The sequence below is a fragment of the Equus quagga genome, chromosome 2 (genome assembly GCF_021613505.1).
Source record: "Equus quagga isolate Etosha38 chromosome 2, UCLA_HA_Equagga_1.0, whole genome shotgun sequence".
Classification (NCBI taxonomy): domain Eukaryota; kingdom Metazoa; phylum Chordata; class Mammalia; order Perissodactyla; family Equidae; genus Equus; species Equus quagga.
Window position 1 is genome coordinate 84835427 of NC_060268.1, and position 27674 is coordinate 84863100.

General features: G+C 40.2%; 1 long non-coding RNA gene across 1 annotated transcript; it reads left to right on the forward strand.

The window, feature by feature from the left end:
* The first annotated feature begins 4 nt into the window (after positions 1–4).
* On the forward strand, positions 5–27674 carry LOC124234275 (uncharacterized). Its single transcript, XR_006887265.1, has 4 exons — positions 5–135; positions 3577–3704; positions 4621–4750; positions 27597–27674. It is a non-coding gene; the product is annotated as an uncharacterized LOC124234275 (long non-coding RNA).

Below are 27674 nucleotides of genomic sequence, written 5' to 3' on the forward strand. Positions count from 1 at the left end.
ACACCTTTACCAACCAGGTACTAAACCTGCAGAACCAGTCTGAAAAAGGAACGGTATCCAAAGGCTACCCAGATACAGGCTGGTGGCAAGAAAGGCTCAGGAAAATGTGGAGCTGTGACCAGAAATCAAATACGGGTAAGGAGCAAACCTCTCTCTTTGTCCGAAGGAGTGATCACATGTTGACAGCTGGAATTTACATGGCTCCTTATTCAATATACTAGCGCCTTTCCTGCATTCCAACATCAGCAGCACAATAGTGGCACAGAAGCAAACTGACACATTACACACGGTCCAGCTGTCCCGTCGTCCCCTCTCCACAGACCCCTCCTCCTCCTCCTCGGTCTTCTTCATCTTCCTCCAACGTGAGCTTTCACTTGCACGAGACCAAAACACATACTTTTTGGATGGCACCTAGATTATGGGGTATGATTTCACGTGCCTTATTTGCTTGTCTGCCTGCAGGATATGAACTCTGCCTTAAAGAAGAAAAACAAATAAGCAAAATCACACCAAGGCGGGATAAAAACCCAAACAAATCCCTTCTACTTTGTTGTCAGCTCAAAAAGACCTGTACGTGATCAACATTTCCCATATCAAAAATCTTGTCGACATCACAAACCCTTTCTTTACCTTGGGCGTACGTGGCTTTCTTTATGAACTTGAACGCAAAGGAAACGTGACCTGTGGAGTAACTGGTGCTATAATTAGTGAGAATTGTTTTTACTGCTTTTTGTACAAAAATAGTCAACTGAGAAGAAATGTAAAGTTCCACAATATCTGACAACACGCAACGTTTTCCTTGAATATCTATATATATTATTTTTTTCCCCATGATTTTGGCGACACTATACACTCCTTGGTTAAGAGCTTCCATTAAGAAGTCCCAGGATTTTTCCGGGAGGAATGCTGTAGTGGGAACATGACTGTTTATAGTGATAGTGTATATTGTTTAGCAAAGCACAGCAAAGGGCATAAAACCTATGTGAAATGATCCCGTGGCTTGTAAAACAGCCCATTCCGTATAGAAGTCTTCCTGTTTAAAATATACGTTTCACTGATTATGAAGAAACTCATTAGTACTTCCCACACTACACTATGTCCATAAAATATGGGAAAAAGAAAAAAAAAGGCTCTATGTATTATGAAGCAGTCATTAAACTTTAATCTCTACCACTAGGGGGCAGAATGAAGTTCTTTTCTAAACTGACTGCTAGGCAATCAACCATCACATCATTGTAACATTGAAGGCACTTCAAAAAGACTCAGATGTTTAACTGTTGTGCTAGTGATCATACATTCATATTGGGCTGCAGGCCAAAAGAGAGAAGAAAAAAAAGCCAGAGATTTGCAGCTGAAAAGCTATAAAGTGGTGAATTTTACCTTAGAGCAAAGCCATCTTCAGTGACAAATTTCAAAGGCCATATGTATGCGATTTTCATGAAAAGCAGACGACCTTAAATTTCTTTGTTTAACTGGAAGCGATCTTCCTCACAGAACAAGCAGGTTCTTTTCTGCAGCTCCCCTTGTTTATTGTGCTGTTACAAATTTCACTTTCCTTTCTAGTACTACAATCAGGATTCTAGAAATGCTGTTTAATGCCAAGGGGTATTTCATTAACACTGCTACCTCCAGCATCTTCAAGGGTATCACCTCAGGCGCAACATTACTGATGGAGAACGTTTAGAGTATTCTGATAAAAATCGAGTGTGGGTTTTTTTTTTTCCTTTTAAATTAAACCCTCCAACTCAAGCTTCATTCTATGATAACAGCTCAATGCTCCCAAAGTTTGCCAGGACAGGACATTACGATTTTTTTCCCTGTGTGGTTAGAGTACTAAAAGTGATGAGTCAATAGTATTATGGACATTATTTCTCAAATGAGCTTCAATCCGTAGGATCTGTTCAGAGCATTTGCTTTTTAGTCTTAATAGCTACATATTTTTAGGATACTTTAGAATATTGACACACCAAAACATCGTCCACGGCAGGTTTTCTAAGTTAATAAACTTAAAGAATAGCTTTGGGGTTATGGGCTGCGTCCACCTGTCAGCTGGACATTCAGAGATTTTGCAAGTTTAAAGTCCCAAAAATTTCGCTGTTCTCAAAAAAGGCATATTTAGCTCAATTCCTATTTTCTCCAAATTGTGGTTCCAGGAAAGCTGGAAAAGTCCCAAGTGAAGAGCTGGGTTTGGCGTCTCCCCTGCCCCCACCTTGTTTTCAAAGCACAAGACAGTTTTGTAAATAGAGATAATGCCAAAAGGAATCACATCCTCCTTTTTCCATCAGGAGTGTTACTTGATACGTATCAATATTTCCTGTCAGCTCCAACAAAGCAAAATCTTGGGCCTTATGGTATCTTTAGATGGCTAAATATCGTTTGCTTGAGTCAGCGTGTTCCAGACCTTTTATGTGGCCTGACAGCTGATTGGGAGAAGGCCCACTAACTTTCTTAAAGTGTGCAGTCATCCGTTTGGCGGCCGGCTCCGGGGTTCCACATGAAATCCTCTTTAGATAAATTCATACTTGCTGGGGTGATTAGCCTTACGGCTTGGTTGGCTCACTCATCTTTAAAAGCAGGACATTCGTGACCATTGTGGGGTTGAGGTTGTCTTCTATTAACTATGTCTACTGCAGTCCCCAGAGCTGGAGAAGGAAGATGCAACCAAAAAAAAAAAAAAGGAAAGAAAGAAAAGAAACTTTTTTTTTTCCCCCCTAAGATGACAGGCTGAAGTTGACAAGCTAATCCTTCAGGCTTGTCTTACTTACTGAGAGGCTCAAGGAATGTCAAAGGAACCATCTGATAACAGTCTTCATGCCAAACCTAACAGCTTTATTGCAACAAGAAACTTTCACATTAAATTTCCATGTGTTTTCTCTCCACACTCCTTCTTAACTTCACTGCCCACCCTCCCTTTTTTTTTTTTTTTCTCTCCAAAGAAAGATAAGGCTTCCTGGCTTCAGAAACCAAATAGAAACTGCTACAGAGGGCTAGCTGGGCTATAGTCAGATCAATGGATTATTATTACCTTGGGGATGTTGAAAATCAAGTTTGTTATTGGCAGTTCCTGTTTCTGTACGAGTTGTTAATAGCTAAAATTTAAAGGGAGTTGGTCAATCAACAGAGTGTTATTTTCTTAAGTGGGTAACTGCTGTTTGTCTTTTTTTGACTTTGCTGTTGCTGTTACCTGCCAGCAAGTTTACCTCTCATTCTAAACTCCCTCATAAAAAGAAAGCAAGCTAGTTTTCACAGAAACGTAAAGACCATTTTTCTTGGAATCTAGACTCATGGCCTGGGAAAGCAGGTGGGTGGGTTAGGAGTCAGTCTAAGAAATCTTTTAGAAAAGGGTATCAAATTGTTAAGCGTACTTGAAAATATAATAAATACAGAAATCGTACTAGAAACGAGGGCAGCTCATTCTTTGTGTATTCTTTGGATGTTATAGAGAGAATGTTTTTGGTAAAATACAGATCCTTCTGTGCTTACATTTTGTGACATTCTTGCTGGGACGGTTTTACATTTTGAAGCTAAGGAATTCATTGAAGAATTTTAAAGTCCATGTTTTCGTGTTTGTTTCAGTTGAGGATGGTCTTACTTCTCCATGTTCTGAAACCAGTTTAAACAAAAACAAAAACCAGACAACAACCTCGCAAGGAGCTCAGGGTAAACAAACAGCCTTTTTCTGGAAAGTAAAATGTTTCCCCAAGGTAAGTTACTTTTCCAAAGGAATTACAGTCTATCTCAATGTTGAATAGTAGGCGTTTTCTACTGGTCTGATTAATGTTTAGGAAAAAACAGATTCTTGAAAATTAGCCTATTGTATAATTATGTGTCTGATTGGAACTGCACAGTGTCTTAGTTAAAAATCTTTTCAGAAAGATTTTACCATTTCCTTCCAAACATTTGCTAACGCACTTCTGTTACTCCTTGGATCTGCATTATTGGTCAGGTGGCTGGACTGATGAAGGACAGACAGGGACACAGATTCCCACCTAAAGAAACTTTCATCCTGGGGTTAATCAGTTGGCAACCTGAGTTACAAATATGTGAGCAAAAACTGGTATTTTCAGGAATATTTCTCACAGCGTTTTTCTAGGCTATTTTTAAAAACTATACCCACAAGTTATATTACATCTCTAATAAACTCTGCACTGTGAGCTGCAGAACCTTCTAAGATCTTCTGCCGAGTTCCTTGTATTTTCCACATTTCTATATTTAAAACAAATTCCCTCCCCACCCACACCCTCCTTGATTTCAGGGAAACACAAATAACTCATAAGCTTTGCAGTGAAATGAGTTTGTTTTGCTTCGTGCCTAGTATTGCTTTGGAAATTGTTCAGCAGTAAAGAAAAGAGAAGGTTGCCGGTATTAGCTTTAAACACCAGCTACAAACATTTTCTTCCTATATATTCTAGGTTTTATTTCACCCAAATCAGGACAGTAGTTATTTATAATAGGTTTAGGCTGGATATATGATATGCTGAAATATCATACATGAAATAAATCCCTTATTTATATATATATATATATATCACATATGAAACAAAGCCAGTATAAAAAGAACTCAAGGTATGCGAAAACTAAGAATTCTGACTTTGGTGTTGTGCTCTGTCCATTTTGCAGATGGGGAAATTGAGATGAGAGCTCGTCCAGAAGAATACCCATCAATGTGCACTAAATAGAAAAATCAGCCAGAAAACTGGGAGCTTTTAATATCAGGAAACTTACACAAATACCATGATTCCCAGAAGAGGTATGCAAGCTGTTTTGTCAAAGGTGCGTGGGAGGTAGGGGCCGGGAAAGATAAATGCAAACTACATCTGGGGGGCATCTAGTCTTGAGGAGCCTGGGGAGAAAATAGCCATGCCCAGGTATGTTCCTATTTTAGTAAAAACCCTTTCTGAAGCACAGAATTTGCACGCTGCTCTGAAGAAACAGGACGGATTATTCCAGCTCTCTCCGGCCTGGAAAGTATGTTCGCAAGAGCATCTTCGTAGCTGCAATAATAAACATCTCCAGCTGCAAGGGCTCTGCTAAACAAGCCTGGGCAAAACAGTCCGAATTCCTTTCCTTTGACCATCTTAGATTTCCCCTGGAAGAGGCGAGTCAGGGAGCCGGCCCTGGAAATGTCCCCAGCCCGGCACAGCTCTGCGCTTCCCCAGGAACACACCCCCGCCCCCAGCCCGCCTCTCCACTTTTGTTTTATTTACGAATATGTTGCCAGAATTCCAATGAGTTATCTATTCTGTGGCCCCGTCATTTTCCCACCGAGGCCTTGTCGCCGGCTGACTCAGGGTCCAGTCACAACAGTGAGAAGAAAAGAAGAGAGCAAAAGAATTCTTTTCAACTTTTTTTTTATGTTTCACTCATTTCTCTCTCTGTCTCCCCCAGGCCTCCTCCCCTGCTCGGCTCGCTCCCTCCCCCGCAGCCTCCTGGCTCTCCTTTTCCCTCTTTATGTTACACGATCGCTCAAATTGAAGCTCAGGAGGGTCCTATAGGGAATGCATAGGATCCCTGGGAGAAAAAAGCCCCCAACAAGCTATACACCAGATGTATAACGTTATATGGTCAAACTGGCAAACACAAAGGCAGAAAAACAAAAGGCGTGAATTAGGGAGAGGCATTCAAAGGCGTGTTTTCAAAACAGCCCGGCCAAGAGCCTGGATCCCCCTCCTGAGACTAAATGCTTGAAAGAAAAGGTGCTAAAGAAAGAAAGGAAAAGAAAAAAAAGCCCATTTTTTCTAATTAGCCGAGGCCTAACAGGCACTGAATTTCACAACTAGTTTTCATCGAGGGGGTTGTGGCTTGTGAAACTGAAAAATATGCTTTTGAAACCTGTGATGGAGGCCTGCCTTGGACCCAAGCTAGCCCTGGTCCTCATGCTTTTTTTTTTTTTTCTCCCCCTCGCTTTTTGGGCTCTGCCTTCTTTCCTCTGTGGATCCCTTTTTCACACCCTTCCCCCAAAGTACAAATATTATTTAGGTTTAAAAAGAGAGCGGGAGGGAAAACGACAATGGTCCGCCCCGCCCCTTCTTTCTGTCTCCTTGCGGGGGGCTTTGCATGCCAGCAACAGTCCAAGTTGCTCTGAATCTCATTCCAAAGCACCAAAGGGGGGAAGAGGTGTCACTGAAGACGGAGGGGGTGTGTGTGTTTTCTGTAAATGCTGGGATTAAGATTAAAAACTCTCCACCACTGTGAATTTAGATATTTGCAGGAGGAACTCTCGCTGTGAGTTTTTCAAATGCAGCAAGGCAATGTTTTCAAGGCCGCAAGGTGTATTCCCCCGGAGCAAACAGCTTTGCTCCTGTGCCCTGAAAAAGGACTCGCACAGACGATTTTAATTTTTTTTTTTAATTCTTATTAAAAGGGAACAAAACGGTGTCACGGCCAGAGACTTATGAGTCCTCTGCTGCCTGACAGATTATGAACTTGCATTCTTCAGTGCCATTTCCAATAGGAAAACAAAACAGAACCCGTGGGTGAGAGTTGGTGGGCAGCCTGCATTTTGAAGGGAGGTAACTTTAATTGCTGCACAGGCTGGCTGGGATGCCTGTGGTCCCGCGTGGTGTGTTTCAGTAACAAATGCTCGTTCTAATGAATTAGCCTTATTAGGGGCTCCTCATATTCTTTCATAAAGAGCAGAGCTATTCTGAACTTCTAAAAGCAACAGTCTCTTGATCTCTCACTGAAGGCTGTCTGCGGGATCGCCTTTCCCCCTCTATATTTTCATAAGGCTCATATTTTTTTCATGGCAGAAGAGCGAGCAGCAGAAAGATGAGAAAACTCTTGAGTTTGCAGGTACGAGCCCTACAGGAACCCAGGGCCATCCAAGACACTTGCTAAAATTAATATGCTACAAATGTATTTGCATTCACAGCTGAACAATCTGGATTTTAGTTCAGTCACCTCCCGGCACATTTTTTTGATAAACTCATGGCATTGGATAAAACAGATTCATTAGCTTTGATTAACCTTCTTTAACTAGAGTTAAAAACCTGCAGTAGGCAGCTCAGCTACCAATGCGGCTTTAAGATACTTTATCATGTTTAAGACCCAATTACTGTTGCACTGAATAAGAATAAAACATCACAATAAAATGTGGAACAAACAGCCACTCTAACGTGCATGGCAAATAATCATTAATTTATAACAGCAACTTTCCCATTTCTCTGGGCTTTTTTGATGGCTGCATTTAATTCAAGTTGAATACTCTGGAATCTGATGCTGGTGTGAGAAACTAGTTGCCCTGCCTCATTGACTGTTGCCTTTTTTTTTTTTTTGTCTTATACCTTTAGTTTGGAGCTTCAGAAGTCTCCTTTAAAAAGTTGAAAGTCAAATAGACAGAAAAGAGGAGCTAAAGTTCAAACAGATTCTGCAGAACTAGGTCTCTGTGGGAGAGAGAGAAGATTAAAATGTGATGGAACTTTAGGATTTTAGCACAATTTGTCAATAATTGGAAACATTTCTAGCAAGAAAATTTAAATATTAAAGAAACACAGGCCAGGAAAATCATCATTGAGTTCATTCAAAGAGTTATCTATATGTGATCTGCAAACTTTTGAAAAGAGCTCCAGTAAGGTCCATTTTATGCATCTGGCAGAGAAATCAAGCTGGAGAATCTTGCCAGCATCCAAGGAGTTAATTTTGGACAGGATTTGACTGAACCAGGAATAATGAACAGTGAGATACTGCAGCTTTCAGGCAAAACAGAGTAACAACAATTAAAAAAGAGAGAGAGGGAATAAAGGGGGAAAACAATGTCCAGGCAGTTAACTAACAAGAGCAACCCAGTGTTTGAAACAGATAAAACAGAGGCCACCAGGAACGCGGCTGTCATTGCTTCTTGCTCTGTTCCTGGGTGAGGAAAGCATTACAACATTTGTGAACCAACTGTTTGCGGGTTTCTTCTCATCTGCTTTAAAATATTTGGTTTTGCCGTATTTCCATAATAACCACAACCACACTCTCCCCTCCGAAAACCCCCCACAACAACAGATGTGTGTTCTAAAAGGAAATGGAGACACTGATATAATCAGACACTAGTTAGAGAGCTTTCATACTAAATTCTGCAGCAAATTCACAACAACAAAAAACTCTCAACCACTGATGGAATTAATCTAAGATCCTTGATTATTTGAAGTTCTAAAAGTTTTCATTTTGCATTTTGTTTTTGAATGTATAGTGCTTTATTTATCAAACTGCGGCGTAATTTTCCCTTCAGTTTGAGGCTGTGATTGTGAAACAAATAAATTGAAACTTAAGGACCCGTTCTCTCCAAATTTAGTTCCATTATCACTTTAAGAATGCACACGACTTGATGATACAAAAAGGGTGTATGTAGCTGGTTATTTAGTTGCTGGCTCAGCAATATGTTGATTAACACAACACTTCCCAAACTCCTTTTTGGGTCGTTTTATTGTTGGGCGTGTGTGTGTGTGTGTGTGTGTGTGTGTTAATATCATATATTATCTGGCAGCATTATAGCTTCCAAATATTTAAGATTTTCTATTTTAAAGGGAGGAGATACGAATAAAGTTTTGCAGAGACTAAATTAAAAATAAAATGTTTTAAATAAATACATATTTTAAAATAAGTTGGAATGGGGATAGTAATAATTTTCAAAATAGCGTATTTTATCATTAATACACCTCTATCATAGCTATGGCTTTCTAATATGTATCAATGTGCACTTAAAGTATCTTATGTGTCACACACAATACCAGATATTCTAGAGCACAAAAGAACATCAAATACATTTGACTGTTTTCAGCAGTAAATAAGTTTCGTCATTTTGGCCATCGTGCTGTAGCCTCTAACTGTGTTTGACTTGGAATAGTTTATTTAATCTTCTTCCTCTGAGCCTACTCTTAGAATATGTCCAAATAACTAAACTTTAGTTGGAGGAGGAAAGTACAATTGAGTTTTTTTAAAAAAAAATACTTATGATGAGGATCCCTTTGGCTTCCTGCCTCTGTATCTTTCTAACCTTAGAAGCTAGAACCACTTAACCCCAACCTACAGGTCCAGCCCCGAAATGACTCTGGAAATCATCCTGACCCTGGGCAGGGGGAATTCAGGGAGCTATAGACCAGCAGTTCATCAGCCAAGCTTGAAGTCCCCTTGGCTGCTGGACAAATTCTGTTCCCCATTTCTAGAGGCCAGGCTCCAGGCTTATTACACAGGACAAACCTTTAACTCTTAGCCTAGATTAATATGCTTCCTCCTGCCCGTGAGCCCAAATACAACTCATTGCATTGCTTTCCTAAATGGCACCCTTGTTCTAAGCACCTTAGAACAGGTTTTCCTAGAGTCTGGCATTCTCTCCTGTAATTTGGTGCTCAAGACTAGAGTTCTGTGGGCTCTGCGATACTTACACATGCTCTTTGCTCCCCATCTTATACCTCTCCCCACCTGTTGCTAGACATCCTTGAAGCTCTACTTTGCCTTCCTCCTTCAATATCTACCAGTCAACTACTCTTGGACCTCTCTAAAGGTCTGAACTTCTAAAGATTAGCCCCCTCCTGGAGCAGTCTTTGGTGCTCTGTCAAAACTTCAGATTTTGGCCAATTCTGCTTTGACTGGTCTCTCTCATAACTTTTTGAACTGAGGGGATATCCTATCATAGGGTGTGAGGAAAGATAAAAAGACAGCAGAAGGAATCTTCAAAGTCTTCTTACACATATCCCTTGCCCTAATTACCTTCTAATATCTCCTAGATTCTTGATTCCTTTGTAATTATTCAGGCTCCACTTTGAAAACTAGGCATTGTGTTCACCAAAACTATGGGAATTTTGTCTTCAGTATTCCAGTATAATACCCATGCCAAACCCTAAGAAAAATTTTATTATCTGTGGACCCAACAAGGAGTATCAATGAACTTTATACAAATTCGGTAGCCATTCGCGGTGGTCAGCGAGAGAGGTTGGCAAGCTGGCTAACTGCAAAAGGGGGTAGCCAGGTGAGAGTTATCAAGGAGTGGGGAAGAGCCTTTCCTTGAGACTCCTTTGTATAATCAAAGAGATGAGACTCACAGCATGTGCCCTAGGAAGCAGGCCACTCCAGGTTCCCAATCTGTTACCTCTTCATTCCTAGTGTGGAACAGACCTTGAAGCTTAGGTAACAAGTGATTACCTTATAAAACCCATTTAGACGGTATCAGTTTCCACCTGCCAGAACTCTGCTCATAATTGCCCTTTGACACGAATCTAGGCGGCATCTTGGATAACGGACAGCTGGATAACAATAGGAAAGGTGATTTGAATACCAGCCAGCCCCTTGCAAATGTCCATCTTAGCACTTTTAAATCAGTGGTTCTCAAGCACTTGGGAAATTTAAAAACAAAAGCAAAGACATCCCAAACTCCCCAAAACTTGGATGCCCAAGTTCCACTCACTAAAGGGTTGGGTTCAATTAGTCTGGGATGGGGGTTCAATCCGTCTAGGATGGGGGTGGACATGACAACTTGATATGAAGAGGTTCAAGAATTATTTATATTCCCACAAGGTTAAGAACACGACTTTACATCTTCAGACAGGCGAATACCAGCACAGCCATTGCGCTGCTGAGCAATGTGAAACCCATAAAGGGTGATCTACTTTCATCACCACCCAAACTCAGTTTTCTGTGCTTCTAAGGCCAGCATTTTCTTCTCCAGTCCGCTGACACATGATATCATAGTCTTGCCTACCTACACACACCCTTCTCTAAGAAACTATGCTATATAATTAAGGCACGAATACAACTGTGTGGGCCTTCAAGGCAAAGTACCCCTTTCTTAAGTCCCAACTAACCCTTACCTAACAACCTTGTTGATTTATCCAACCTGGCTCTTTCTTTCCTGACCACCAGAACCTGACTTGTTCATGAAGAAAGCGCTGAAACCCATCCTATCCCTCTCCTGTTCCTGAACTGTCCGCTTCTATTCCTTCAGAAGCTGCTGGAACATTCTGCTGTTGATACTGCTAGTTATTGGTCCCAGACTTAGAGTTTAAGAAAAACCTTCAGTTAGCTTGGATCTCCAGAAACTGCTTCCCGTGCCAGAATCCTCATATTTTCTTTCCCAATTACAACACCCCCTGGGAAAGGAACTAGCTTTTCCTTCTTCCCTGCTACCAGATTCAGCCCCAGTCTGTTGGAACCTTAACTTCTAGGTCCTGGAAAGCCAGGAAGCCAGTAAAAGGCTTATTATTCATTAGTAAGCCCGAGAGATGGAAGCGAAATCCCCCAAGAACTAACAAATTTTTCACTAGTTGGCTCTTTACCGCCTCGCCCCACACCATTCTCTGTTGAGAAGGAGAGTCAGCATCCTGCTATTGGCTCATTGAGTCTGTAAGAACCAGGGAGTTCTCAGAAATTCACGGCCTCTGAGAGTATCTATACTGACATGGCCCTTTGAGGTTTAGATAACACTTTTACTTGCATTATCTCATTTAATCTTCATGGGAAAGTGGCTGACTCATCTATATAAAAGTGAAGCGAGTGACAGCACTAAACTACACAGCGCTGTTGAGGAGATGAAATAAAGTGACACAGTGATGTACCACGCTCATCCTCCATAGATATCTCCTTCATTCCTCCCTAGAATGTGTCTACTGCGTATACAATGCCAATCTGTACAAGGTAGTTACCATATTATTTTTTCCCTCTCCTGGTATAAGCAGTGCACAAAGCAGGATGATTGGCTAGGTGACTCGTAAGTCCTCTCCTTTACTGTTTACTTTACTGTTTATGTTTTAGATAAATGATAGTAAAAATGAATCAGATAATAAATTCGTACCTCAATAATCCCATCGCCACCACTGATTGTCATCACTGGAGCCTGCATTCCGAGGAAGTGGTAGACAGATAGTTGAGGCAGTGCTGGCTTATGCTATGAAGAAACATCAAGGTTTTAAAAAGTCAACTTCTAATAATTGCCCAGTCTCCCATCCCATTCCCCAATTTTTATGAAATGATATTTAACATTTTGACTTTGCTTAAAATAAAGGGTCATTTTTGTTGTTTTTCTTTATTTTTTTTAATGTCTAGCTTTGATCCAGTCAATAGAAGTCCACCACAAAGCAGATAAAAATAAGTGTCTGAAGGTATGGTATGTTTCTCAGTCTCTTGAAGTAACTTGAATTAGATTCAAGAAGGCAATGTACTGCTTCTTGTTCTGATATAAACCAACAAATAAACAATTTCTAAAAGCCCAGTTCTACAGACACAAGACATCTGGATACTTTAAAAAGGAATCCACATTCTTGGCAATGTGTCCAAACCCAGGATCTAAATCTTCTAAAGTTCACACATCACCATTGTGACAAAACGCTATCCTGTCATGATGTGTCCCCATAATGGCATGTCAACATTGTCTGTTCTGCAGAACATCTTAAAAAGTTGACGACCTAAGGGGAAGTGTAGTTTTATCCCATAAGGCTCTGGAATTTGATCCTATTTGTTCATTATGCACAAAAGGTACTCTATGTAATATGCAGCTCATGATGAGAATGCTTGAAAAGGTCATTGGCTTAGTTCAAATAAACAAAACGCCTTCTCTATAACATTCTGGCATGATAGTCAGAGCTTTAGAGTAGTGAGAAGACTGTAGAGTATAAGGGAAAAATCAGAGGCCAGTTCAGTTAGGTTCAGGGTAAGACTATTTTTAGTAGAGTGAAAGATTGCTGGAAAGAAGGGAGTGGTGTGGAAAATAAAAATAAATAAAATCTGGCCACAGTGTCCAAATTTTCAAATAGGGAGTGAGGAATTATTTTAAATGAGAGGCACCTTTAAGTTAAGTCTAGTTGGTAGAAACCATTGTCATCCGGGGAACTTGGCCCTACTTTTCTCAGTGCAAAGCTTTCTGTCACTTTCCACTTTATGGTAAAAGAAGAGAGAAGGCTCTTTATACTTTAGAGAAAGTTCCAAAAGCCTCATCCTGAGAAAACAAAAGCAATTGAAATGATGTTTAAGAGATTTTCTCAATTAAAAAGAAGTCCGTAAAAAGTCTATTCAATAGATTTGTGTTTTATATATGTTTTTAAATGAAGGACTTACTATGTGCTGGGCTCTTTACATATGCTTTTTCTTTCTTCTTTTTTTATTTTTTGGTGAGGAAGATTGTCCCTAAGCTAACATCTGTGCCCATCTTCCTCTATTTTGTATATGGGATGCTGCCGCAGCATGGCTTGATGAGCAATGTGTAGATCTGTGCCTAGGGTCTGAACCTGCGAACCCTGGGCTCCCAAAGTGGGGTGCACGAACCTAACCACCACACCACCGGGCTGGCCCTACATATACTTTATATTTAATCCTCACAATAATTTTAAATCTATACTAAATACAGTGTATGCTACAATATTTATTAGAATAACTGAGCTGCAGAGATTAAATAGCTCCCCCAAAGCCTCTGATGGCAAAGTCAGAACTGAGTCCCAAAACAACCTTTTCTCCAAAGCACAGTCTTTTTTTTTTTTTTGATAGACATAGCATTTTTATTATAAGATATACATGCAAAAGACATACAATTTAAAGAAAAACAATACAGACGCCCATGTACTCACATCCAGAAAACGGCCAAAGCCTTAGAAAAACAGCGCTGCACCTTCCACAGCTGCCACCCTCCCTCCTCTGACTGTCCTACAGATTGACCACATGCACATATATCTCCCTCTACCTTATATGTGGGACGCCTACCACAGCATGGCTTTCGCCAAGTGGTGCCACGTCTGCACCCGCGATCCGAAGTGGCGAACCCTGGGCCACCGAGAAGCAGATCGTGCGAACTTAACCGCTGTGCCCCTGGACCGGCCCCACACTTACCATTAAATAGTGAGTTAAGGACAAAGCACAGTCTTTTGAGTCTCACAAAGCTTCTTAGTAATGAATAAAAGCAAGACATGCCGGGATGTCCGCAGAAGAATTTCAGGCCTTGTAACTGACAACTGACTGAATGGTGACGTTAAATTATTCTTCAAGTATGGCTTCACCACGTGCCGAGTTCATGGACTCCGAGAAGAAATCAGGTGCCAAAGGAAATACTGGGCATGTTTGCAGTGGGCTTTAGCTAAAGAGCACCTTGAAAAGCCAATGGTCTTCGGAGGCCTTCTGCTGATTTATGGGGAAGGTCTTGCCTAACGAACTTGTGAAAGTTCCCTGCAGATATTATAGTGTGCACAGGCAGGAAACACACCGCGTTCTCTACCCCATCAAAGCAAAGCATTTTATAAGACTTAATATCAAAGTGCACTGCTTGCAGTAAGAATTTAGGCTGTGATAAGCCTCAGAGACCAAAACAGGGCTCAAAAGGAGGCACAGTGAAATGCCTTCTCCAGCCTGAAACAATCTTCCAGCAGGGCAGCACAGGGACCACTTATGTTTACATTAGTAGTCAATGACTAGTGGATCAAAAATGTCAAAATGAAGATTCCCAGAGTAAGGATAATACCCAGCAGTGACATCAGAAGTCCAACCCTGTCTCTGCTTATGGTCCTGTTGTTGTTGTTGCAAATGGTGTTGCGGGTGTGGAGTGGGTCACGACTTCCACTGAGGGCATGCGGGGTTGCTCAATGTCTGCAGGCATCTAATGGGAGCGAAGAATGGGGGGAAAAGACGCAGCAAACCTCTACAGAGTTCTACTGATGGCAGACCAGACAAAGAAAATCAAGTGAAATGCTAACTTAGGAGTTTAAAAAGAATAAGTGGCGCTTTTCTAACTTATCAATAAGATATGCATAGTAAATGTTGATCTATGTTGTATTAATTGGTCTTAACCAAAGATTTTTCCCACATAATATGTTGGAGAAAAACAAACAAGTAAGCAAACAATAGCCATGAGGATTTAAAAATAAAGAAACAAGCCAGAAACACACACACAACCCCCAAGTAGGCAATAGTAAAAGTTTAGGGAAAACATAATTATGCTGATGAAAAAAGGGTTAATCCAGAGGCCTACTAGTTTCAGAATGTAAAAATCTCATGTATTGAACAACTTAGAGCTTATTTTCTTTAGCCTTTTCAAATAGTGTCAACTTGAAACATGGTCAGCTGTGTATAAGATACAGATGACATTAACGAGATTATATACACATGTAGTCATACACACACATGTATAGTCATACCCATATATTTACATGTTTATATTGATGATGCAATTAATAAAATGTTGTCATGCCTCTTGACCCAAATGATCCTCTCATAAAACATATGAAGTGCTTATTCTCCAACTTCTCTAGGCAGATTTCAAAAATATCCTGTCTCCAGAATGCTTAGTTTGTACTTCTATTAAAAATCTTACCAGACTCCTAAAATGAATCATATGCATGTGATTCTCCCACTTGGGGAATGCCTAGAGGAGAGAGAGAAACTGTGTGCTCACCATTTTTGTATCCCTGGCTCATGCCTGTTACATAGAGACTCCTGGGTTTCACGAGAGAAATCCCAAGACAGTGAGTTTGTGGTAAGAGAACATGAGGATGTATCTTGGGAATACTGATGTACCCCAAACCTAGCCTGGAATCTGGGAAATGTCATGTAGTCTGCCCCATCTCCAATGCTTTGACTATCACATGCCTCATTTGAGCCCCTGCAAGGTTTGTTGAAGGACTGAATACATAAGGCACTCCATAATGTGGCAACTAGAAAATGGGGGGTGTAAGACTGGAATGGAGGTCTTGGATTTAGCACTTGAACCCAGGTCTGTGTTGTGTTCTCAGTGTTGGGGAATAAATTCTTACCTTTACTTGGTGAAGATTTCCAATCTGCCTCTGATTCTTGAGTACAGGCATTTGAATTGGGGATGGGGTAGCATGGAGGGACACAGAAAAAATTAAACTGTGTGACTTCACCTTGGCACTTGCATTTATCTTCTGCTTTTTGAGGCTGAATTATGTTGCCCAAAAGAAATACGTTAAACTCAATAAGAGTTTATCACTGCTCATATTATGTGCAAGGAAGAGTTGCACTTTGTAGGACCAAAAAAAGTCACTATCACAAACTATTCTGCTTGTTTGTTGGTTGCAGTCAAGGGTATGTCATAGTTTCTTCTTGAACTTCTGCTTTAAATAAAACCATAATGTCATGGAAAGTGTAATGAGCTCCAGGGTTGGGAACATGGTTTCAAACTTATGACAAGTGGGAGCCTATATGAGAACATCTTAATATACCTTTTGGAACTGATTAGCCCTCTGTCCTTGAAAGCCTCTTAAATTTTCTTCCTGTGACTTACAAGATGGAAAGTGTTATACTGTACATTTTAGCAATTTCAGTTAATTCATACCAAACCAAAAAGTTTTCAGTTGATTTGACTTGCCACGGTTCGTCTTCACTACAAGACAAACAGCATGGACTTGGAGGTGCCAACCACACTATTGCCCTGTTGACAAGACATCCACATTTTCCAGAAAATCAGGTTAACTATATTTTTCATTCTTGCTCCATTTCTCCCATTGTGTAGACCCAACCTTAATGTACCTAAACCAAATGAGATGTGATTTCCCTCCCAAAAGGAGTCAGCACTTTAAATAACTATAAGGAATTGGGAAAAGTGTAATTTTCTTTCTAAACTCAGAAAGAAAAAAAATAAGAGAGTGGAGGTGCATTTCAAATCACTTTGTTTTTCTTTTTCCTTTTTTTTTTTTTTGCGGAAGATTAGCCCTGGGCTAACTGCTGCCAGCCCTCCTCTTTTTGCTGAGGAAGACTGGCCCTGAGCTAACATCCATGCCCATCTTCCTTTGCTTTCTATGTGGGACGCCTACTACAGCATGGCTTGCCAAGCAGTGCCACACTTGCACCAGGGATCCGAACCGGTGAACCCCCAGACCGCTGAAGCAAAAAGTGCGCACTTAACCGCTGTGCCACTGGGTTGGCCCCAAATCACTCCTAAAATTGGGAGGTGAGCTAAATGACTCTATGGAGAGGGTACTTCGTCAACTGTATAATTTCTCCCACTGTCTACTATCCAAAAGAATGGATCAATTAAAAATTAAATTAACACAGATCATGAAGGCTATTTTATAAAAATGATTGTGAACTTTGGAAAGGGGGCGTGCTTAATGAGTATTTGTGCTATAAAGTCCATATTTGGACACCCTTCAATTTACTTTTTTGTAATCTAAAACATTTAACAAACTTCATTTCTCATTTCTGCCCAAAGCAGAAAAATCAAACATACCGTGAAGGCCCATGAGATTTCCAGCTCACATTTCCAGTCTCCAGAGGTTTGAAAACTTCATCTATCTATTTGAATGCTTTGGTCATGATCCAAACTGAATTTGAACTTTAGATATTTAGGAGTGACCCATCACTCTTTTAAGTCCAAATTGGCCACAGAGAACCCTATGGACTATTACCTCATTGTTTATTCTTGTACATTATAAATATTTTTACAATCCCAAGTTATGAAGTTAGAAGGGACATTTTATATCTCTCAGCCACTGTCAGTTTTTTCTCTCCTGTTTTGGGTGTTGACCATTTATCTAAAAGCTGAGTTGGTAAAACAATCAGTAGTATTGACAGTATGAGGTACTCTTATCTTAAACCACATTTCTCAGCCCTTTCATTTCTCAAGAGACAAGGGGAAATGTACCTAGTAAAACTCTATTCTAAAATTCCCATTGTTCCAAGCATTTAGTTATAGTTTAAGTCAAATCATGACTCCATTTTCCAAGTGAAATGAAACATAACTTTCTCACTGTATAATGGAAAGACTATATGTCATATACACATCTTCCTCTCTTCTTCTTAGGACATGATTGTTACAGTGTAGTAATATAACTGTGCATCATTCCATATATATTATATACATGCAGTATATCTGTGCAAGGAGGAGAGACATTAGAATCCTAAAAACAAATATTGGGACTATTAAGTTATCAGAGTCTAAACTATAGGAGTAGAAAAGGATAGAAAGAAGAAATGAAGCTACGAGATATGTCAAAGGGAAAGGACATTGCATTCGTGAAGCCTCCACTAAGCTCACAAGAACTCTGTAGGTCAGTGTTATTCTTGCCATTCTTTTACAGAATAAGATCTTGAGGCTCAAATGATTAGTGAATAATGGCCAAAATTGAACTCCAGGTATATCTGACTTGAAAGAAAATGCTCATTTCTACTTTTCCACGTTTAATTCAAATGATTGTTGTTAGGACAAAGAAGATTGTGGCACCACCAACTGAGAGCTAGTTTGGGGTGGGAATTGGTGGCAAGGATGAGTTGAATAATAGACATGTTTAGTTTGGTGCTATAAGAGGCCAACTGGTGAAGACTTCAAGCGCATAGTCAGAAATATAGCATTCTAACTCAAGAGAGAGTTTGAGACTAGAGATATAGATGGGATGTCTACATATAAGTGGTAGATAAAGTGAAGAGAATTGGATGAAAGGGGTTAGAGACAAAAACCTTGTCTCACTAATTATATTAGTAAAAAGAAGGAGAAATGAGGAGAAAAAGTCTTGAGAGTTATCAACACCATAGAAGGTCTAATTTGTTTACTTATTGATTTAATAGTAATCACTTGGACATGTTATATACTAAGGCAGCATTCCAATATGAGTTCCATATCTCAAAAGTTTTGTGGGGTGTTAATGGGCGTTACCCAAAGGGAAAAAAATAGAGTTCCATATTCAAGAACATTTAAGAGATTCAAAGTTAAACTAAACCTAACAATGTTCTTTATCATCTTTAATTGGCTAGATTTATCTTGTAAATATCCAAAATGAGGACATGGTATGTTATAGTTCCTAAGCTTATTTGACTGTGAAGCCCAGATTTCTCGGAGTATCTTATAGTAATAGAATTGTTTGGGAGAAACGAACCAATGAAGAGAGAATGCAAAAATGCTGGAAATGGTTGGGTCTAGATGGATCTTCTAAGTGGGCAGCACGGGACAAAACTAAGAAATCAGGAAAGGAGAGTCCTGAGGAAGAGAAGAGAGGATTTTGAGTTGGAAAAAACCATATGGATATAGAAGGAACTAATGAAGACGAAAAGAGATATGCATTGAAGGAATGAATGCTATGGTGTGTAAACAAAGAGGCCACTATCTTCTCAATAAATCAGCGGTGAGGTCTCCTGAGAGTAAGAGAAACTGTTGTGGCATGAGGATATATTTTGGACTCTTTGCTGTGGAACTATGAGCAAGAAGTAAGTGGATGTGATGCTGGTGGAAATATTAGTAAAGTCAATATCACATCTAGGATGAGTAGGCAGCTTGAGAGTTGGGATGCAGAAACACAGTGGCTGGTAAATTCAGGTTGAGAATAGTAAAGGAGTGTGGTAAAATGATAAAGACACAAGAAACTTGGGTGCCAGAGAGGATAATGTTGCCAGGTCTGACTGTGGGGCGAAGCAAGAGGCAAATCAAAACAGTCCAGAAAACTAGAAACTGGAGAAGGGAGATCGTAATGAGAATAAATTTGTGCTGTAGAGATGAGCATGGGAAGAAGAAAAGAGATTATGGTTTGAGAGCAGAAGCTCTGAGAGATTTGGGAAGTGGAACAGTTCTGAAGTACATTCATTTACTCATTCATTCACACATTGGACACGTCCAACATGTCAAAACGTATATGTCGTGTATGGCAAGAAATGCATCAGGCACTAAAGCAACAAAAGTTAATAGGCATGTCTACCATGGTGGACACAAGGTAGAGAATTTAAATCCAGGGCAATAGAGAATGTCACGGAGATATGCTCAAGCTACAGTCTCTTTGCTTCTCCTAACTGGCCCTTGTCTGCAACGTCCACGCCTTTCATTTATCATAGTTACACATTTTCCTTCTTCAACCCTTCTTTGAGCAAAACCTTTCTGACACTTCCAACATGGAATTCCTTTTTCTTCATGACTTAGCCTGTAAGGGCTAAAACTATGCTTTGCTGGTTAATTACTCCATTTACAAATTTCTTTTTATTAGTAATTTTCTCATAATTATGTCCAACCATTTAATAATGCTAAACTCTTGGACAAACATCATCCCATAGATTCTCCTAATGGCTTTGTGAAATACCCAAAGCAGGTAATATTGTTTCCACTCTTTATCCAAGAGCATAGTGACCTTGGAGAAGTTGACACCAAGTTCCACAAATAATTGTGAAGACTCAGGAATTAGAGCCAGACTGTGGATCCAGCAAAGAGCTCTCGCCATTCCTCTCTTGTGAGCTGTGGCAGAGATTCAGTGCACTCAGGATCACTTGCGGAATGCCCAAATGAACCAACACTTAGATTAAGTGCTTGATTCTTGAAAGCGTACGCATATCTCAAGGTATAGACTTGCTTGAAAGCATGAATGTTACCTAGACTAAGAAAGAAATAGAACAAGGAAGTATGAAATTAGAGCAGATCAGTCCTCTATATTTCCTCCTGGATCCTGATTATTTGACTTTCCTATGGGCTACTGTTAAGCGGAATGTTTCATCTTACACCAGAGGTAGCATAGGAAGTTGAGCATCCTTCAGGATAGCCACATTAGAGCCCCGGAAGAGGAAGCTGGATGTAGAGGACAGGAAGCGGGCAAAGGAAGTTCAACTTCACCTGTATTTTAGGTGTGCAGAGCCCTCAGCCTAGAAGCGCGGCTGGAGGTCTGTCCTCTCTTCTCTCGAATAGAACTTCTTATCTCTCAGGGTTAGGGAACACACCACCTCTACATTTTTTCAGGGTGAAATACACTAAGTACAATGTGACTGATCATAAGACTCTAAGGAAAAAAAGAACAGAACAAACCTAAGCTATTTCCAGGCTGCCTCTTAACAGAGATTCATCAGGGAAAGGAGGTAGGTTACTCTTGCCTTAGCCTGTCAGTGAAAGACCACTAAGTCTTCCTGGAAACTCTAAAACTGAGCAAGCTCCATCCCAGCAGAAACAAATCTTTGCAGTGTCACGGTTGCCATCAGAAGTCTTTGTTTTAGTTTTTCAATCCAACTTTGACAGGCAAAGTACCTCCATCTACCTCTGTGTGCTGTTTAAGACACTCTTACTCAGCCTCCAAAGTCCTGGGCCAGATCTGTGGAGATTCAGCTGAAATTCACAAGCCACTGATAAAGTCCAATTATCTCTTTGCCATGTGTTAGAAAGTGTATAAAATTTAAATTTATTCAATCATTAGGCACTTAGAAATCAGAACCTTTGAAAGAATCAAATGCCAAGAGTTCTGACCTTCAGTGTGAGGGGAAAAAAAAGCTCAAAGAGGTCACGTGGCCAATACACTAATTGTAAAACATCCCCTGCCAGGTAGAAGAAAACAGCTAATGTTCATATCTCATCTTTGGGAACTTCATATATTTATGAGTATTTATTTCATTAGGCCATTACCAGAGATAGAAAAAGGGCACGTTTTATGGGCTGAAAAATTCCCACAAGAGTCACGAACTCAGAAATTAGAGCTGGAAAGACCATGTTGGGCTATGCAGAGCCAGCTCCCTTTGGCGTGGTCTCCCTGTTCCATCCCCCGCCGGAGTTTCATCCAAATCCGTCTGACTCAAGCAGTGGGATTTCTCCCTCTTCCCTTGAGGTGTAATTTCCCAGCTGGAATATTTTTCTAATATTCAATCCGAATTGTTGTCTCATGAATTCATCATACAATCATGAGATCTAAAATGCCTTAAACAGCGTTCATTTTTTCTTTGAATGGGAGAATTCAAAGACTTGCAAAAGCCTAGGTTCCCAAAGAGAAAAATGTCCCATAACACATAACAGTTAATTAATAAGTAAAATTAAGACATGTTGCCTTCTTCTGAAGTCTGCCAATGAGAAACAATTCAGGTCCTGTTTAGAAGGTGTTGTAATGACAAAAATTCAGTATACAAAAGAGGCATAGGTAAACTCCTAATGGGCACTAAAAACCCCAAAGGAGAGCCACTCTTTAAACTCCTATGATTGGACCATCTGGTGTCTCAAGAGCATCTTAGTTTTGTTAAGCACCAACAGCTGGAAATGAAGTACAACCAGATCTTTTTACACAGGACCCACATGCAGCAAAACCTTGCAGCTTGAAGTGTCCAGAGCTCTTCCCAGACTGAAGGGAAGAAATCCTGCTAAATAAAAATACATTTTATGCAGTGCTCTACACCCATTTAAGCTATGATCTTAAAACAACACTGATAGTTTTTATAATTTTAACAGTAATGATTCACCATGAAATGGAATAAAGGATAAAAACAATTGGAAAAGTTTCAAACAGGGACTATTGCTTTGGCTGGTCTAATTATAGGATTTTACATAGTGGAATCTCCAATGGGGTTTTGATTTCCATTAGAAATTTACCTTTCTTCCTTTTTTATGCTGAATTTTTATCATTTAATGCTTTGTTAATAGGATCTGCATCACTTCTCATTGGTGGGCTTCCGGAGAGTGTAACCTGTTTTGATTTTACATATTAATTAACTGTTGTTTTAATGGGACATTTTCACTTTTCAGGATCTAGGCTTTTGACAGAGTCTTTGAATTCTCTAACTTTCTAAATGAATGCTAGTAGAAAGCTGCACATGTTGTTGGCGCTCTACCCTTCCAAAACAAGCGAGTCCCTTGAGTGAGTGTGTCTCTTAGTGGGTATTATTCATCAGGACTAAAAAGGAGTTGTGAAGAAAATCCACTAGCAAGTATAGTGTCATGTGAGGGCAGTGTGGACTCATTTGGAAGCAGATTACTTAGCAGGTAGCAGGAAAGGATAGCTCGAGAAAACCAAGTGCTGGGGACCCAGTGATGAATAGGACCTCAGGGACCCCTGGAACATACTTTCTAAAGAAAGTGACAGATAACATGTAAATATAAAAATGCATAGAAGAATCCAAAGTGTGATGTATGAGGAAGTCAACAAATGGGCTGCCATAGAGAATCAACAAGCAGAATGAGAAGAGGTGAGTGCTCCTAATAGGAAAGTATGAAAAAGGTCTCTGAGGAAGTAATGCTTAAATTTAAGCCCAACAGATGAGAAGAATCTAGCTAAGGAGGGTCTGGAGGAAGAACACTGCAGTCATTATAAATGCAGAAGATCATGAGGTGGAAAGAACATAGAGGAACTCATGGGGAAATTATCAGAAGTTCTTGTGGCTGTAGCCCAAGAAGAGAGGAGAGTGCTTGGCACTGAGCTGGGCCTGGAGGACAGATTAGACAGACAGCTCCTGGCCATGGAAAGAGAAAGGGAGGCCCAAGGAAGACCTGAAGGTACAAGGGGTAAGCAGACGGGTGTGTGAAATGGAGGAGCCAGGGGAGAGACCAGAATATGGTGTGTGGGGTATGGGGGTGCAAAGAATCGAGACATCTGGTTTGGACCTGTTAAGTCCAAATATAATGTTTGTGAGATATCCAAGCCCCTCCCCCTTCACTCCATCTTTATCTTTCTTCCTCCCACATTTGTTGAGCAAAAACTAATAGGATTCCAGTTCTTACCCTAATAAAATCACAGTCTCCAAGAGGTGGGTGTGCAAACACAGACAAGTAAACTAACAAGCACAGGATGGGGAAAGATAGTGTAAAGGGACCCAGTGAACAATGAGGGAACGGCCACTCTCTCTGCCCCAAGGATTGAAGGAGTTCTTTGAAGTAAGAAGATATAGCTCTGCAGATATTGAAAGGTATGGATCCTGATATTGGGTGGAGACATGTGGAAGAGCATTTACAGCAGCTAGAAGTATACATGAAAAGACTTGAAGGTGTGAGAGAAGAGGATAAAATCAGGGCAAGTGAAGTCGCTCTGAGTGGCCAAACACACAGTGCCTTGAAGGGAAGTTGTAGGGTGCTGAGGACCTTTGAGCGCCATGCTTAGGAGTTTGGTCTTAAGCCTGCAAATAAAGGGTTACCACAATGTGTGCTTAAGGATGACCACCCTCGCAGCAGTCAGCAGGAAGGCGTTGAGTGATGAGAAACAAGAGGCAACATCCATTCACTAGTGGCCAATTTTGGGATGCCAATCCCTGAACTGTGAGGATGATTCCAGAAGCCATGGTATGAACTCCAGGGATCATGGGCTGCAGTGCCATAGGATCGCCTTCCTACTAAAGCCCAGTGATGGCTGGGACATACTGTCATGTCTTATAGCTGTGCGACAAAGGGATGCAGGAAGAAAGAACAAGGGAGGCTGTTTTATGAGTTAACAGTAACTCGAGGATGAGAAAACAGACTCCTGGCTCCTATTTTCACTTATTATGTCACAAACCCACTTTTGGCACTTTAGACTCTCCAAAATAAATAGACAAAACACTCTATGAACCTTTATCTCCAGACTAAACCTGCTAACAGAGTCCTAGATTATAGAGGATGATGAATGTGCATTTTTCTAGTAGTCATGCTAACATTCTTCAAATATAAAATACCGTCGCTGTTATAAACTAAAATAAGCATTTACAGTTTCCTGAAGTTTTTTGAAAGTGCATCAACAATTATACTTGAATTATAAAGTCAGCTGAAATGCGAGGCCAGACTGAATTCCAAGGCTGATACATGGCAGCACATTAAAGTGAAGAGGCTGCAGCTGGCCAAGCTTGGAAGGAACGGTTCTCTAAAAGGACAAATTGAGCAAGTTGTTGACAATGACCTTACGATTGAGTATTGTTCTGAGATTAGTTTGAAGAGAAAAAGAAAAGATTCCACAAACCCTAAATCATTTATTAGCTCAGGATATGACTGATACAGTTCCCAGCCCAGAAACAGAAGTTCAAATTCTGACTCTCTGGGGCGTCTGCGTTCAAGCAGAGTTCAGTTCCAAGACCAGTGGATCCAAGGAAGGAACAAGATGAATTCCATCTTCACTACAAATTTCAAGGAGGATTACTTCAAAAAGGAAAGAAACAACATGCTGAGACAGGGAAACTGAAATCAATAGTCTTACAGTGACAGATTCAATTGGAATAAGAAGAAAGTTCATTGGTGTATCAACAACATACTCCCTTGCTTTATGATGATATTTTGAGGGAGCATAAATCTTCTGGCCTACTCGTATAGCCACAGAACTACAATGGCGCTGCTTTGTTCAGGAGAAATGATAGATTTGTCTCACCGTGAGTTCTCACCTGGCCCACCTTTTTGATCCACAAGAAACACAGGCAAGATAGCAGCCAATGAGAGGATTGTTAGCTCTTAAACCAGCTCTATCTGACAGTAGGAAAAAAATAGTAAGGTTGCGATGGAGACATATTTGATCTTATTGCCATTATTACATAAATGAACAAAAAGTCCTCTTGTTAATTATCTTTCTATTATTTTTCCAGTCCACACCACAATATTTGTTATTTTGGTTTCAAACTTTGATTTGGAATCTAAGCAACTCTAACAGCTACCCATAAGAACAAATATTGATTTGACCAGCAAATGCTCCCAAATTTCCTGCCTCTGAAACTACGCTAATTTGTTTTAACAGGTAAAAACTTCCAGATTTTATGAAGAAATTACAGGTAGCTGATGACCTTGTCCCTCACATAGGCCCATGGACATGTCTGGCCCTCGAATAGATCCTGGTTCTTTTGACAGGAAGTCAGAACAAAGTTTGAGTTTTTATGCTATTTCTTTACTAAGTTCTGGGCTAGTGGACTTACCTTGAAGAGGTTTTCAAACTCTACCTAGAAATTAAAGCTTGCAGGTTGAGACAGTTTTATTCTCTTTTCACATCTTTTTTTCCTAATGAAAGGGTTTATTTAAGAACAGGTTCAATCTAGAAAATATGAAAAAAGACATAACTACTAGCCTTTCACAAGTGGGCACATGCCAGCACAAAGTTTCCTGGTATGGGTCATGAGCACTGAGATTCCCCCAAACTGGCCTTACCCTTGTTACAATGAATTTGGGAGGTAACTGGGGCAAGATCTGGTGAAAGTCTTGTAAAATAGGTCACCTACCACAAGTGAAAGGAGAGAAGTGACTCAACGGGTAGCTGGGAGCAGGGACGTATCACAATTCTGAGAGAATAGGATTTAGTGATTGTTACACAAGGAAATTGTGTCCAAAGACCCTTTCAAAGGCCTAAGAAAGAAGTCTTTGTTAGTGGGAGTGATTGAATCTGCCTCCGTTACCTTCTTTTACACATCATGGTATCCCGTGACACACCACGCACACCGTTTAAGGAGGTGAGCGTCATGTGATACAGCTTTATAAACACAAAGATGTAAGGTTGGTGTTCTGTTCCCAACTCCTGCCCTACTTGCTGGACCACATATGAAACATCACAGCCCACCCTGTTCTGGGCTCAGCTAATGCCCGGGCACACTTGAATGAATTAGGTGCAGAACCTAGAGCAGCTGCCAATCGGCTTCTGTTATTTTTGTTAGGTCAACCTCTATGTTACCCCATCCTCATATTTATTACCTGATTTCACTGTTTCTCTGAAGACATGGGAGCCCAGGAAAACAGATCCTCCCACAGGCACTTTAATCCTGTGTTCCGTCTTTCAGTGAAAAGTCATTTCCAAAACACCCTTCAGTTAGACTGTATAAATGTCTACTTACCAAGGTTATTTTAAAAAGAGTATAATTTTGTTTTGAAAGTGAGTTTAAAATATGTATACATTGAACAGAAGGCATTTCTTGAGACGGATTTTATATCGTTATTCTCCCAGTTTTCAAGTTCATTCGTGATAGTGGTCAGAGGCATGCTTTAACCCTTTCAGAGAGCAAAAGTCCAATTGCACATTATGCCAGTAATGACTGAGATTTCATATTTACGTCACCGCTCATCTACTTGTTGAAGTACTATTTTGCATGATTTTGCTTCTTGTAGCCCCTTCAAATAGTCGGAACATTTAGCCTATTATTTTGATGAATTGTTTTTACTTAAGAAAAGCTAGTAGTATCGTTTTACAAACGAGACAACGCAGAGTCACAGAACTGTATAACCTGTCTGAAATCAGACAGCGAATTGCATCAGAAGCAGAGATATGTTTTGAAGGGGCTGACTGACCCCAAGCAAAAACAAAGCATTTCCTTTCTAAGGTAGATCACCAACTTAGTCTCAACAATGCCAAAAAATAAAATAATTAAATTAAAACACGAGTTGTTATCCAGTTTTCCTCTGAGTGACGGTTGCCACAGAATGTTTTGACATCAGTTAAGCAAAATAGTAGTGCAGTGGTCCCCAATCTGGGGTTGATTTTGACCCCATGGACATTTAGCAACATCTGCAGATATTTTCAGTTGTCACAACTGGCAAGGCAGAGGATGCTCCCAGTAGGGAGCTAGTGGGTAGAGGTTAGGGATGCTGATAAACATCCTACAACGCACAGGACAGGCCCCCACAGCAAAGAATTAATTCCCTGGCCCAAAATGTCAATCATGTCAAGGTTGAAAAACCCTGTGGTAGCATATTTCAATGGTACTTTTGCATAAAAAATTAAAATCCCAAAACTGAAAAGTGAGATATTTAGAAGATAATTGCTCCTTTGAACTATTTACTAAAAATTTGACAGTTAAGGACATCTCATTTTAAGATGATTTCAGAAACAATTAACCGTTTATAACAATTCATCAAGGGACACTTCCTGTGGGTCTATTAATACATGAAGATTTCAGAGTGAGATTGACATAGAAAATATTTATCCTACGTCAGAGAATTCAGCTCTGATGATAAGCTTCCTAAAAATGTAAGTTTTGTTTCTTCCCGAGGATCCTTCATTTTCCAAACTCTTTCTCTTGTCTTTTCATTGCAGATGTTTTGTAAATAAGTCTGGGATAAAATGCAACAGAAGCGAGCCACGGTAAGCCCCTTCTTCACTTTGAGGTTGATC